The following is a 14415-nucleotide window of genomic DNA, read 5'->3' on the forward strand; positions in this document are numbered from 1 at the left end:
GAGCCAAAAATGGTCCTATACAGGGGCAGACTGACAACTCATTGGGCCCCCGGGCAATAGGGGATCATGGGGCCCCTGTGTCCTTGCCCACACTCAAAAAAGCCTATGAAAAAGGTACCAGAAGCATGGGGCCCCCTACTGACCCTGGGCCCTCGGGCAGTGCCCGAGTGCTCAAATGGTCAGTCCGCCCCTGGTCCTATGTATAAAAAGACTTCAAACAAGATTTTTTTCCTGGCCCCATGCAACCACTCAGAATCACTAATGTGGGCTCAGCTAAAAACCGGTACCGCTCTAATGCTCCAGAAGATGGGTCTTGTGGCTGGTAACACTGTATGCTGGTTGGGATGTAAGGCTTGTCAGGCTCAGCTTAGACTACAAGAAATTGGTGCCCGGCCACACACAGAAACAGTAGACTACAAAGCTGAAATAGTAAAAGATAATGAGAATTGGCTTCAGCTTGGTTCTCCACCCATAGAAGAAACAAGTTTGGCACCACCACTCACTTATCCACCAGCAGACTGCATTTATGAAAAGAGAAGAAGGAGAGCTCCCTCTGCCCTAATTTGTGCACCAAATATATGCCAATATTAGAAATGCAGAGCTTTAAATAAGAATAAAATGTAATTTAGAGCGTTTCTTTTAGTCAAGTATGCTAATTATCCCAAGAGTGGGTTGTCTTTAATAATATCCAGAAATGGAGTTTCCAAGGCTGCCCTTATATTATCTAAATATGAATTTTCTGCATATAAGTGCTCAACGTAGGACTGTGCCAGAAATTGAGTGTGTAAATTCTGTTTGTGGTCTTACCCTAGGTTCACATATATGTGGCCGTGCGGGTCACGTTTTGCACAGGCACGAGAGCCCATTCATTTGAATGGACTCCCGTGCCCCGTGACACGCAGGGAAGGAGTCCCTGCACTTCTGAAAACGCAGCCCTCACGGAAACCTTGGTTCCCAGTACGGTTGTGTCATCCAGTGCGGATGGGGTGCCATTAGAACTAATGGCACCCGCCCGCGGGTTCGCATTCCTCTGTGCGGGTGGTGCAGCTGCACGGATTTTCATGCGGATCCGCAGCCGCACCACCCGCACAGATGTGAACCTAGCCTTAGTGTAAAAAAGGCCAAGGCTGTAAATTGTGGGAGTTGTAAAGAACTTTATCCAAAAGCTTTTACTGTCCATTAATCTTGGTCTTTGTGCTGTCCAAACAGGGTATGACATTGAAACAACCATTGGGCTCTCATAGTATTACTTGTCTTTAAAGTTTGCATTTTGGTGGATGGACTTAAGCCATAATGTACAAGTATGCACAACATATTTTCACATTATAGCAGACTTACCTGCCAAGGGACCCCACCAGCCCTGTGATTGCTTGGTTCCCCTTTGATGCTCTGTCATTTCTATCTTTTCTCAACGTTCTTCTGGGTCAGGAGCCTCCATCTGCCTTGATTGAGCAGGCCAAGATAACACAACTCCTTGACCCAGAATATTACAAATTCCAGGATTGTACAATGAGCTGTGCATGCGGCTGGCAGTTTTCCCATCCTTAGATACCTGCTAGCAGGCAAGAAGAAAGATTTAAATCCAATAACCATCTCTTCTTTCCCCTAGTACGTATCTGCTACCAATTTTTTGCTTTACAAATTTAATTCTGCATTAAATTGATTGTTAAACTGACATATTGTTTAAGTCAGTAATCTGGCTTTAAAGGGTAACTCCACTTTCATAGGGGAAAAGAATAAGCAAATAAAAAAAAATAATATAGCATATATAATTGAGATACAAGTCATAGTAAATTAAATGTTATTAAAAATTACCTTTCCTTTTCAATTTGCAGTACTGTAATTTTCTGTAAAATATAATGTGATATAGCTACCTGAAGGTATTCTGTACACAGATGGTGTACACAACACACCCCAGAAATGTCATTTCGTGCTTGTGTGATTGGCTTATTGATTTTCCCAGAAATCTAAACTAAGATACAAATCAGATTTTGAGCCTCTCGGGCAACACAAATGTCATTTTTGGTGAGATACTTCCAAAGAGAAATCACGTCTAAAGGGATGCAGACCTTGCAGTTTTTCTCATTAGAACCCTGCAGGTGCAGCAGCTGATAGATAATTATTAAGTCATTCCCATACAGATTCACTCTGCACATGGACACAGATAAACAAACAACTATTTCATCATAATAACAAAAGGTAGGGATCTGCAACAAAGCTTATTAAAATCCTTGAAATGTACATAGATCACCCTGAGGGGAATATTTTTTTATCAACAAAATTGGAGTTACTATTTAAATGGCCATTCATATTGTTTTATTACTGTAATATTTTGTTTTAATCTAGTGTTTACGTATTTACTTGATTGTTGTATCATATTTGCAGAAGTGAATTATATACAGATATGTTCCTTTCAGACAACCAGTCAGCATTACTGATAAAATCTCAGATTTATAGGCAGGTGGTGTTTTAAATAAATCTGGTCAGATTTTTAGACATTCAATAAGAAAGAGAAAATTAAATTGTAATCACTATCAAGCATTAAGCACAGTCTGCATATATACTGAGAAGAAACTTTATTGACCACTGTGGGCAAAACCCCAAACTTTTTTTCTCATTTTTCTTTTTACCCATTTTTATAAATAGGCCTCAAAATTAACAAAAAATGCTTCCCAATATACCCCCATATTAATACTTTATACTCTGTTTAGCTTCTTCTACATTGTTGGAAGTTAAATATATTTGCCTTAAAGCAGTAATAAACCCAAAAGCAAACATCTATTATATTGCAGCTTATCAATTTTTAGATGTGATGGCTGTATTAGTTTCCTTTTTTGGCTTTCTTCTCTTTTCATCTGGTGATTCAAGCAGCAACTCTGCTGTTTTTCAGAAGTTCAGACTCTAAAGCAGAATATAACAGTTTACATGGATGAGACCATCCATTTACCACTGGCAGGAGTGATTAAAATGATCAGCTTTTATTTATTTATGTAAAACCTTTATCCCAAAAGGAAAAAAAAATGTTTGCTATAACTGATTATAAAGTTTTAGCAGGAGTTTGGCTTCAGTTTGTTATTTGTATTCAAATCTGCTATTACATTTAACTTTCCCATCCCCCCAGACAGATAATACTACTGTCTGTTGTGTCCTGTGCTCATTCCTCCAGAGTGGCATCTCACTAATGCCGGAGGTGTGTTACTGTAACTGGCCAGGTCATTAGATGAATTGATGATTTTGCGAGCATTTAGCACTTTAATGTCAATTTTCAGACTTTCAGAGACTTACCTAGGTGTTGGTACCAAAAGGTAGCAGCTGCAAGCTTTCTTTGACAAGCTAAAGCCTTTATTTTTTTATTCTCTGATCATGATTTCACTTTATTTTTAAAAAAGTGACTCTGTCAGCAAACTGAAACTACTTTTAAAGTGTTAATCATTTTGTCTCCTGTTGCTCTTATTGGTTCTACCTTACTACTTCTATGTTGCTGCCCCAGTTAATATTGCCAGAATGCAACAACAATAAGATCAGCAGACAAATGCTAGAGCAGTGTTTCTAAACCTTTTTGCAATCAAGGCATCCTTTAAAATTCTGCACAATCTTGAGGCACCCATTACAAAATGTAAAAAACTAAACTAATAGTTTTACAAAACACAGCAACATCTGCACATGTAGGACACCAAACTAAAGTGATTTATTCTTCCAAAGCAAATACTGTACACTTTTGCACACTGGTACTGACTAGTATTCCATTGTTTCTCTTCTCCCTCAGTTTATCCCTCTCTCACTCAGCTAATGTGGCCCTAGTGCTGACGGAGAGAGGGGCAGGGGAGAGGCAAGCACGGATGCTGTGCTGGTGCCTAATGTCCTTCTTATCAACTGATGACATCAATGGTTGTTATGTCACTGGCGGCTAGAAAGTTGTAATGGTGTACAATGAAAACCTGCACCTTTTGTGTAACTAAAAAGGCAGACTTGATCCACCTGCTGGCTTGCATACAATTTTTTGGACAATTTTAGGCATTTTGTCAAGGCACCCCTGAAGAAACCTGAAGGCACACCAGGGTGCCTGGGCACCTTGGTTGAAAAAGGCTGTGCTAGAGAATATACCAGCAATCTCTGAGGAAGAGCAATTTAAGTCTAGATTCACACTTGAGTGTTTTTCATTACACAGTCTATTTAACATGATTTCCTATGGATCTAGTTCATACCTGTGCATTTTGAGCCAGTGCTTTTTTTTGAAAGGGTCAGGTACTTTTTGTCCCACGGCAGATTGTGTTTTTTGTGCAATAGACTTTAATGGAACTGCACTAAAAATGCAAGTGTTGTGTTTTTTTATGTGTTTTGCTTTTTTTTTTGCTAATAGAAAAGTATGACAGTCCTGGTCATGTAGTGAGACTTTGATGAACTTTACACTCTCTGACACTCAAGTAGCATCAAAGTAGCATCAAACTTGCATAGAAGTCTCATCAAAGTAGTGCAGGAACCTTTGTGTCTAAAGTCGCATATTAGAGTTAAGGCTAGGGTTAAGGTTAAATGTTGGGGGCAGGTTTAAGAGCTAGGACTAAATGTTAGGGTAAAGGACTAGGGTTAAATGTTAGGGTTAAGGGCTAGGGTTAGGGTCATATGTTAGGGTTAAGGGCTAGGGTTAAATGGTAGGGTTAAGGGTTAGGTTTAAATGTTAGGGTTGGGGTTAAGGTCTAGGGATAAAGTTAAATATTAGGGTTAGACCGCTAACCCTAACATTTGACCCTAACCCTTAACCCTAACATTTAACATTAACCCTAGCCCTTAAAACTAATATCTAACATTAACCCTAGCCTTTAACCCTAATCCTAGCCCTTAACCCTAACATTTAACATTAACCCTAGCCCTTAACCCTAACATTTAATATTAACACTAGCCCTTAAACCTAACCCTAACTTTTAACATTAACCCTAACCCTTAACCCTAACATTTAACATTAACCCTAGCCCTGAAACCTAACCCTAACATTTAACATTAACCCTAGCCCTGAAACCTAACCCTAACATTTAACATTAACCCTAGCCCTTAACCCTAACATTTACCCTAATCCTAGCCCTTAACCCTAACATTTAACATTAACCCTAGCCCTTAACCCTAACATTTAACCCTAATCCTAGCCCTTAACCCTAACATTTAACATTAACCCTAGCCCTTAAACCTAGCCCTAACATTTAACATTAACCCTAGCCCTTAACCCTAACATTTAATATTAACCCTAGCCCTTAAACTTAACCCTAACTTTTAACATTAACCCTTAACCCTAACATTTAACATTAACCCTAGCCCTAAAACCTAACCCTAACATTTAACATTAACCCTAGCCCTTAACCCTAACATTTAACCCTAATCCTAGCCCTTAACTCTAACATTTAACATTAACCCCATCCCTTAACCCTAACATTTAACCCTAATCCTACCCTTAACTCTAACATTTAACATTAACCCCATCCCTTAACCCTAACATTTAACATTAACCCTATACCTTAACCCTAACATTTAACATTAACCCTAGCCCTTAAACCTAACCATAACTTTTAACATTAACCCTAACCCTTAACCCAAACATTTAACTCTAACCTTAGCCCTTAAACCTAAACCTAACATTTAACATTAACCCTAGCTCTTAACCCTATCATTTAACTCTAACCCTAGCCCTTAACCCTAACTTTACTCAATAACCCTAACATGTGACTTTGGACACACAGGGGTTTATTTACTAAAGCTGGAGAGTCCAAAATCAGACTCCCTTCTGCATAGAAACCAATCAGCTTCCAGGTTTCATTGCCAAAGCTTCATTGAACAAGCTGAGGTTAGAAGCTGATTGGTTTCTATGCAGAAGGGAGTCTGATTTTGGACTCTCCAGCTTTAGTAAATAAACCCCACAAAGTCACATATGAATGTTTTCAATGATACAGTTTTGTTAGACTTTACAGAGGCACAACTTGGTTGTTAAGGAGTGGGCTACTGCCCCATTCTTAACAACTGATGACTCATCAGCTGTCAGTGGGATTGCCCACTGATAGCTGAATGTAAACAAACAAACTCCTCTAGAACACTGGACCCTGGAACTCTCTCAAGGCTGCTAGGCCTCAGAGTATTTATGGCTTTCCCTCAACCTACTGGGTATAACTCCCCAAGGATTAACCAGAGACCCATAAATATTCAGACCACCTGTCCTTCTCTCCCGCCCGCTATACTTCTATAAATCTCTGGAAGACAGAGGGAAGTAGCAGTACAACAGCCTGTGGGACACTGAACATCCCTAGGTAATCAACCCCTGCTCCACTGCTTATAGTGAAGCTAAAACTATATTTTCCTAGCAGTCTACCTGAACTAGGAAGGTGCTACAGTAAGAAGAGCTCAACATATTTCCTACATTGGCTTAGACTTTCATTCCAATTTAAATATCTACCTTTTATTAGATATTGAACTATTACCGGATATAAGTACAGCCATTTTCTTTCAACGATAGATGTATACTGCTTTTGTTATATTTTTGTAATTCCATGTTAACCCATGTGGGTTACCCATATGCCAAACTGAGTGTAACATATGCTTTCTTATAGCCAACCTTTAAATAAACCTTAAGGGTAGAAGTAAAACCATTTACACTGTCTGTTTAAGTTATTTTTTGGGGGTTTTTTGTCTTTTTTTTTTTTATTAAGTTATTTACTAAATGATAATAACATAACTAGTGAGAGCAAGCATTTGTGTTTTCCAATTGAGTTACACAGCAGCAACTGGTAAGCATTCTGTAAATGCTTGTAACCGATACGAGCATAAATAAATGACAATCAGAACTCAAGTTTCATTGGTGTGCATAGTCTAAGATGGCTAATAAACGCAAGTGTAAGTGCACCCAAATTATTTTTTGTATATACAAGTAACTTACATCAAACTATCAGAGTAAAAGAATCAGAGTACATTAGATATAAACCAGATGTGACCCCAGATGACCACTTATGTGACTCTGCATTTGAAGTCCAGCACAGCTTCATATTTCTTGTTTATGAAGTATGGTAAAACACTTCACCACCCTGTGACTTTTTATGTCACTGCCAGGGAACATGTGTAGCACGTCCATTAGGGTATATAGAGTTTCTTGCTGACCCATAGTTCTCCACGGCCTTCCTGAGCTATGCTAGCTATTCTGACTAATGTAATGCTTGCCTAGCATTTACATTCATGTATCAGCCTCATATGTGCATGAAATCAAGCACCTAGGCAGGCAGACTGCTTCTACAAACATTTGTGAGAGAATGGGTCTCTCTCAAGAGCTCAGTGAGTTCAAGCGTGGTACCGTGATAGGTTGCCGCCTGTGCAATAAGTCCATCTGTGAAATTTCCTTGCTACTAAATATTCCACAGTCAACTGTTAGTGGTATTATAACAAAGTGGAAGCAACTGGGAACAACAGCAACTCAGCCACAAAGTGGTAGGTTGCGTAAAATGACAGCAGGGTTCAGCGCACAGTGCTGAAGCACAGAAGTCACCAGCTGTCAACAGAGTCAATAGTTAAAGACCTCCAAACTTCTTGTGGCCTTCAGATTAGCACAACAACAGTGCATGGAGAGCGTCATGGAATGGGGTTCCATGGCCGAGCAGCTGCATCCAAGTCTTACATCACCAAGAACAATGAAAAGCGTCGGATGCAGTGGTGTAAAGCACACCGCCATTGGACTCTAAAGCAGTGGAGATGTGTTCTCTGGAGTGACCAATCATGCTTCTCTGTCTGGCAATCCGATGGACATGTCTGAGTTTGGTGGTTGCCAGGAGAACGGTACTTGCCTGTCTGCATTGTGCCAAGTGTAAAGTTTGGTGAAGGGGGGATTATGGTGTGGAGTTGTTTTTCAGGGGTTGGGCTTGACCCCTTAGTTCCAGTGAAGGAATCTTTTAAATCATCAGCATACCAAGACATTTTGGACAATTTCATGCTCCCATCTTTGTGGAAACAGTTTGGGAATGGTCCCTTCTTGTTCCGACATGACTGCGCACCAGTGCACAATGCAAGGTCCATAAATACATGCATGAGCAAATTTGGGGTGGAGGAACTTGACTGGCCTGCACAGATTCCTGACCTCGACCCGATAGAACACCTTTGGGAGCGAAGACTGTGAGCAAGGCCTTCTCATCAGACATCAGTGCCTGACCTCACAAATGCGCTTCTGGAAGAATGGTCAAACATTCCCATAGACACACTCCTAAACCTTGTGGAGCATTCCCAGAAGAGTTGAAGCTGGTATAGCTGCAAAGGGTGGGCCAACTCAATATTGAACCCTATGGACTAAGACTGGGAAGCCATTAAAGTTCATGTACGTGTAAAGGCAGGCGTCCCAATATAGTGTAAATATATAATTTTTTTTCATTTAATGTGTATATATATATATATATATATATATATATATATATATATAATTTTATACGTGCTGTGTATCTCTGCTTCAGGATTCACTCTAAATTGTGTTTCCAAAGAAAATATGATACTTTGCACCAAAAAATGACTTAGGACTGATATAGACATACTGTATGCTGTGCATGTATTATTGTGTGTTGCTATAAGTCAGCATACTAATTTTAAATTGGCTACCAATGCAATATAGCACAGATTTTAATATGTATGAAGCATTTTTATCAATGCAGCACACCATAACACACACACCTATCTATACACACGTTGTCATGTGCCTGAATTTGAACCTGGGTTCTTCTGGCTCTATGCTGTGGTCCTGTTTGCTCTGCCACTGGGGAATCTGACTCTGTAGCTTACACTGCTTAGTACATCTGCTCCTGGAATTCTCTAGCTCCACCTGCCTTCCAGCTGCAGTCAATCCACAATTAACCCATCTTAAATTGCAGGATTCCTGTGTACTGGGCCCATTTGTTGGATCTGTTTCCCTGGGTGTGCTGTACTGCTGAGCTACTGAACTTTTGTACTTTGACCTCTGCCTGATTCCTGGATTACTCTCTTTGCCTGACGACTCTACATTACTCTGCCAATCTGTGTATGACCCTGCCTGTCTCTGAACATGCTTCTGGATTCTGACTTTGTACCTTGTCGTCAAGATTTCTTGCTGACCTGGCATGTCTGACTATGCTAATGCCTTAACCCCCAGCCAAAGCTCCACTTTGAACTATACCTTACAACAGGTACCTTACATAACAAACGGTCACAATGATAGTGGACTCAGCTGAGGTGGTTAAGACTATTTTGCATCAGGAACACTTGCTTGATACTCATGAAGTGCATCTTACTTCGTTGATACTAATGAAGTGCATCTTACATCGTAGGAGCTCCTACTCCAGCCCAAGCCGCCTCTTCAGTGCCTCCCAAAATCCCTCTGCTTGAAAAGTTTGAAGGCGATACTGAAGACTGCAGAGGCTTTCTGAACATTTGCCGCTTGCACTTCTGCAAAAACCCCTTACAGGATGTCTTCAGCTTACAAGCTGACCTCAATGCACTGTTTAATTGGGCAACTATGTGGCAAATGAGATTTAATGTTGATAAATGTAAGGTTATGCACTTGGGGGCTAAGAATATGCATGCATCATACATGTTGGGGGGCGTACAACTGGGGGAATCAATGGTGGAGAAGGATCTGGGAGTTCTGGTAGATCACAAGCTTAATAATGGCATGCAATGCCAAGCTGCGGTTTCTAAAGGGAGCAAAATCCTCTCTTGTATTAAAAGAGGTATAGACTCCATAGAGAGAGATATCATATTTCCCCTGTACAAATCATTAGTAAGACCTCATCTGGAATATACAGTTCGGTTTTGGGCACCAATTCACAAAAAGAACATTGGGGAACTGAAGAAAGTAAAGAGAAGGGCAACCAAACTGATGCAAGGAGCTCAGCGATGAGGAAAGATTACAGGAACTGAATTTATTCTCTCTTGAAAAGAGGAAATTAAGGGGGGATATGATCACCATGTATAAATACATCAGTGATTCATATAGTAAACTCGGTGCAGAGCAATTCACCCTGAGGTCATCACAGAGGACAAGGGGGCACTCTTTACGTCTGGAGGAAAAGAAATTTAATCTCCAAACATGGAAAGGTTTCTTCATAGTGAGAGCTGTGAAAATGTGGAATAGTCTCCCTCAAGAGTTGGTTCTGGCCAGGTCCATGGATTGCTTTAAAAAAGGCCTGGATTCTTTCCTAGATACATAGAATATAACTGGATATAACATTTATAGGTAAAGTTGATCTAGGGAATATCCGATTGCCTCTTGGGGGATCAGGAAGGATTTTTTTTTCCTGCAGGAGCAATTTGGATCATGCTTTGCTGGGTTTTTTTCGCCTTCCTCTGTATCAACTGTGGATATAGGATTATATATTTTTTTTTTTTATGGTTGAACTGGATGGACTTTTGTCTTTTTTCAGCCAGACTAACTATGTAACTATGTAACCCTAAAACATTCAGCACAGCTTCTGCCAAAGGGATTTTTGTAATCTCTTTGTTAAAGGGGAAGGTACTGGCATGGGTCTCTTCTTACCTGGAAAGCAATGATCCTTTGCTGCAGACTGTTTTTTATAAACCTGGCAGGGTTTCAGCTGCTGAATGCTCACTCCTGAACATACAGCAAGGTACAGTGCCTTGAAATAGTATTCATACCCCTTGAAATTTTCCACATTTTGTCATGTTACAACTAAAAACGTAAATGTATTTTGTTGGGAGTTTATGTGATAGACCAACACAAAGTGGCACATAATTGTGAAGTGGAAGGAAAATGATAAATGGTTTTCAAAAGTACAAATAAATATCTGAAAAGAGTGGTGTGCATTTTTATTCAGCCCCCTTTACTCTGATACCCCTATCTAAAATCTAGTGGAACCAATTGCCTTCAGAAGTCACCTAATTAGTAAATAGAGTCCACCTGTGTGTAATTTAATCTCAGTATAAATACAGCTGTTTTGTGAAGCCCTCAGAGGTTTGTTAGTAAACAAACAGCATCATGAAGGCCAAGGAACACAGCAGACAGGTCAGGAATAAAGTTGTGGAGAAGATTAAAGCAGGGTTAGGTTATAAAACAAATATCCCAAGGTTTGAATATCTCCCTGAGCATGGTTCAATCCATCATCCAAAAATGCAAAGAGTATGGCAAAACTGCAAACCTACCAAGACATGGCTGTCCACCTAAACTGACAGGCCAGGCAAGGAGAGCTTTAATCAGAGAAGCAGCCAAGAGGTCCATGGTAGCTCAAACAAATATGGCCTTTATGGAAGAGTGGCAAGAAGAAACCCATAAGAAGTCCCATTTGCAGTTTGCGAGAAGCCATGTGGAGGACACAGCAAACATGTGCAAGAAGGTGCTATGGTCAGATGAGATGAAAATTTAACTTTTTGGCCTAAAAGAAAAACGCTATGTGTGGAGGAAAACTAACACTGCACATCACCCTGAACACACCATCCCCACCGTGAAACATGGTGGTGGCAGCATCATGTTGTGGGGATGCTTTTCTTCAGCAGGGACAGGGAAGCTGGTCAGAATTGATGGGAAGATGGATGGAGCTAAATACAAGGCAATCTTAGAAGAAAACCTTTAGAGTCTGCAAAAGACTTGAGACTGGAGTGGAGGTTCACCTACCAGCAGGACAACGACTGGAAGCATACAGCCAGAGCTATACTGAATGGTTTAGATCAAAGCATATTCATGTGTTAGACTGGCCCAGTCATAGGACCATGAAGGCCAGGATGGATACTCTGTACCTTTAATAAAGTACTACACTATTAGCCGATTTTCTCTAGCTCTTTTGTGAGCTAACTCCTCATTATTTATCATCGCGGTTTGCATGCTGCTTGGTGTCATCATCCCTATCTGAGATCATCCTGGCCTTCATGGTCCTATGACTGATGGGTGTGCTGCCTGACTTACCTGGGGAAGAAACCAGCTGTTCATGCTCATTTTATATGTGCTTCTGGTAAGTGCATATAAAGGAATACTTTTCACGGATTCACCAGCACTGGATGTCACCTGTTCACAAATTTATTTTCTGGACTTTTTATTAACTATTGTTTATCGCAATTGTGTCATTTGATATATGTTCACTATCAGTCACTATTCATTTTATATCACCCAACACTGACCGCTCAGTGTCATGGATAACATCGCCAGAGTTATCAGTATATTAATTATTGATATATTAATAACTCATGAACTCTCGCACTTTAGACTGGTAGCGCTGATCAGAGCGCCTCACTGTGTCTGCCTTTTAATATTGCTGCTGTTTGTTTTATTGCTGCTTCTATTCACCTTATTATTTATTTATGTATATGCACATGTTTTAGAAGTATTTCATTTAATTCATTCATTACTTTAGCGCTGCACCTTTTTATATTTCAAATAAACTAGGGTGCCTGCAACCAACATATAGTGGTACACTATAGTGGGAACACTTTGTTGGTTGCAGCCACCCTAGTTTATTTACTTGTACTGATTTCTATTGATTTTCACTGTGATTTATTCGTTATTATTCAATAATTCATATAGTGTGAACATTTTGTTGGTTGCAGCCACCCTAGTTCATTTACTTTTATTGATTTCTATTGATTTTCACTGTGATCTATTAGTTATTATTTCATTATCTTGATACGTTATATAGCAGCCATGGAATAATCACACTTTTATCATTAGGCAACATCACATTAATTGGCTTATTTCATGAAGAGGAAACTATACTATCTCTTATCGACTCTCCATTCCTGCCTGTAATCCTTGGATATCCGTGGTTGCAACTACACAACCCTTCATTTGATTGGTTTAATAGGGAGTTAACCTCTTGGGGCACATACTGCCAGCAGAACTGTGTACTTCGTCCCCACAGTTTACTGACTTTTACTGACTTTTGTGTCCATACCTACCACCTTGCCACAGGAATATCATGACTTTACGGATGTCTTTTGCAAAAAGAGAGTTGAGGTACTGCCCAAACACCATTCTTTTGACTGTGCAATTAACCTGATCCCAGGGGACACCTCTTCCGAAAGGAAAGAGATATCCCTTGTCACAGCCAGAACAAAGATCTGTGGAAGAATGCATTCCGTACAACTTAGAGGTTTTATCCATCCCTCTTCCTCTCCAGTGGGTGCTGGATTCTTTGTTAAAAAAAAGATGGTGGACGTCCATTTATAGACTATTGAGGTTTGAACCAAATCACTGTAAAGGACTCTTATTATTTGCCCCTTATCCTGAAATTGTTTGCCTTCCTGAAAGGAGCCATTCAACAAGCTGGACCTGAGAGGGGCCTACAACCTGATCCTCATAAGAGAAGGTGACAAATGGAAGACAACATTTTACACTCACAATGGATATTTTGAATATCTAGTAATGCCTTTCGGGTTCTGTCTTTCATGGACGAGGTGTTCCACGACTTCAGAAACAATTTTGTAATAATCTATTTGAATGACATCTTAGTCTTTTCCAAGACACTCATGGAACACATTTCCCATGTGAAACAGGTACTACAGTGACTGTGTGAGAACCACCTCTACGCAAAGATCAAAAAATGTAGCTTTCATCAAACCTGTATATCATTCCTGGGTTATAGCATGAGCCCTGAGGGTTTTCAAATGGACCTGCAAAACCTTGCAGCTGTCCTGCAGTGGCCACAACTGAACACCTTGAGAGGGCTTCAGAGCATTCTGGGCTTTGCCAACTCTTATCGATGCTTTATCAAAAGGTTTTACCACCATTTCCACATCCCTTACTGCCATGACTAAAAAGGGGGCCAATTGTAAAGTGTGGCTTTCCAAAGCAGTGTCAGCTTTCCAGCAGCAAATAGAAATGTTCAACAAGGTTCCAATTGAAATGAGTTGGGGCTGGTGTGATGCTATCACAAAGGCAACCAAAAACTGGTAGAATTCATCCAGTTGCCTTTTTCTCTAAAAATAAAAAAAATATTCTGCTGAGGTTAATTATGGTGTTGAAAACTGAGATCTACTGGCCATTAAATTCGCTTTGTCTGAATAGAGGCATCTTCTGGAGGGGACTTTAAAACCTTTTTCTATATTGACTGACCACAAAAACCTATTGTATCTCCAGACAGCATATTGACTGACCACAAAAACCTATTGTATCGCCAGACAGCCAAACGTGATTGTGATGCCAGGGTGGCCAGACAGTACGTCACAATCACGTCAAGCTCAGTGGGCTCTTTTTTTCTTTTTTTACCCGTTTCAACTTTATCCTTTCTTATATTCCAGGACACAAACAAAAAATCTGATGCTCTGTCTGAAATAGCTTTGGCCAACAAGCAGTACATTATTCCACCTAAAAAAAATCCACGCACAGATCTCCACAGCTCTGTCACAGCAGTTGCAGGAAGCCCAGCATCATGTCCCCTAAGGTCTGAAGGTACCATCTATTTGTACCCTCTAGCTTCAGGAAAGCTGTAC

At 40.2% G+C, this 14415-nt stretch overlaps 1 protein-coding gene across 2 annotated transcripts in view; it reads left to right on the forward strand.

The window, feature by feature from the left end:
• BEST3 (bestrophin 3) overlaps positions 1–14415 on the forward strand; it is a 53483-nt gene that overhangs the window by 7077 nt on the left and 31991 nt on the right. The gene's annotated exons all lie outside the window — the stretch shown is intronic.

Source organism: Staurois parvus, unplaced genomic scaffold (genome assembly GCF_062004578.1).
Source record: "Staurois parvus isolate SC_StPar_1 unplaced genomic scaffold, SC_StPar_1.0 ptg000147l, whole genome shotgun sequence".
Classification (NCBI taxonomy): domain Eukaryota; kingdom Metazoa; phylum Chordata; class Amphibia; order Anura; family Ranidae; genus Staurois; species Staurois parvus.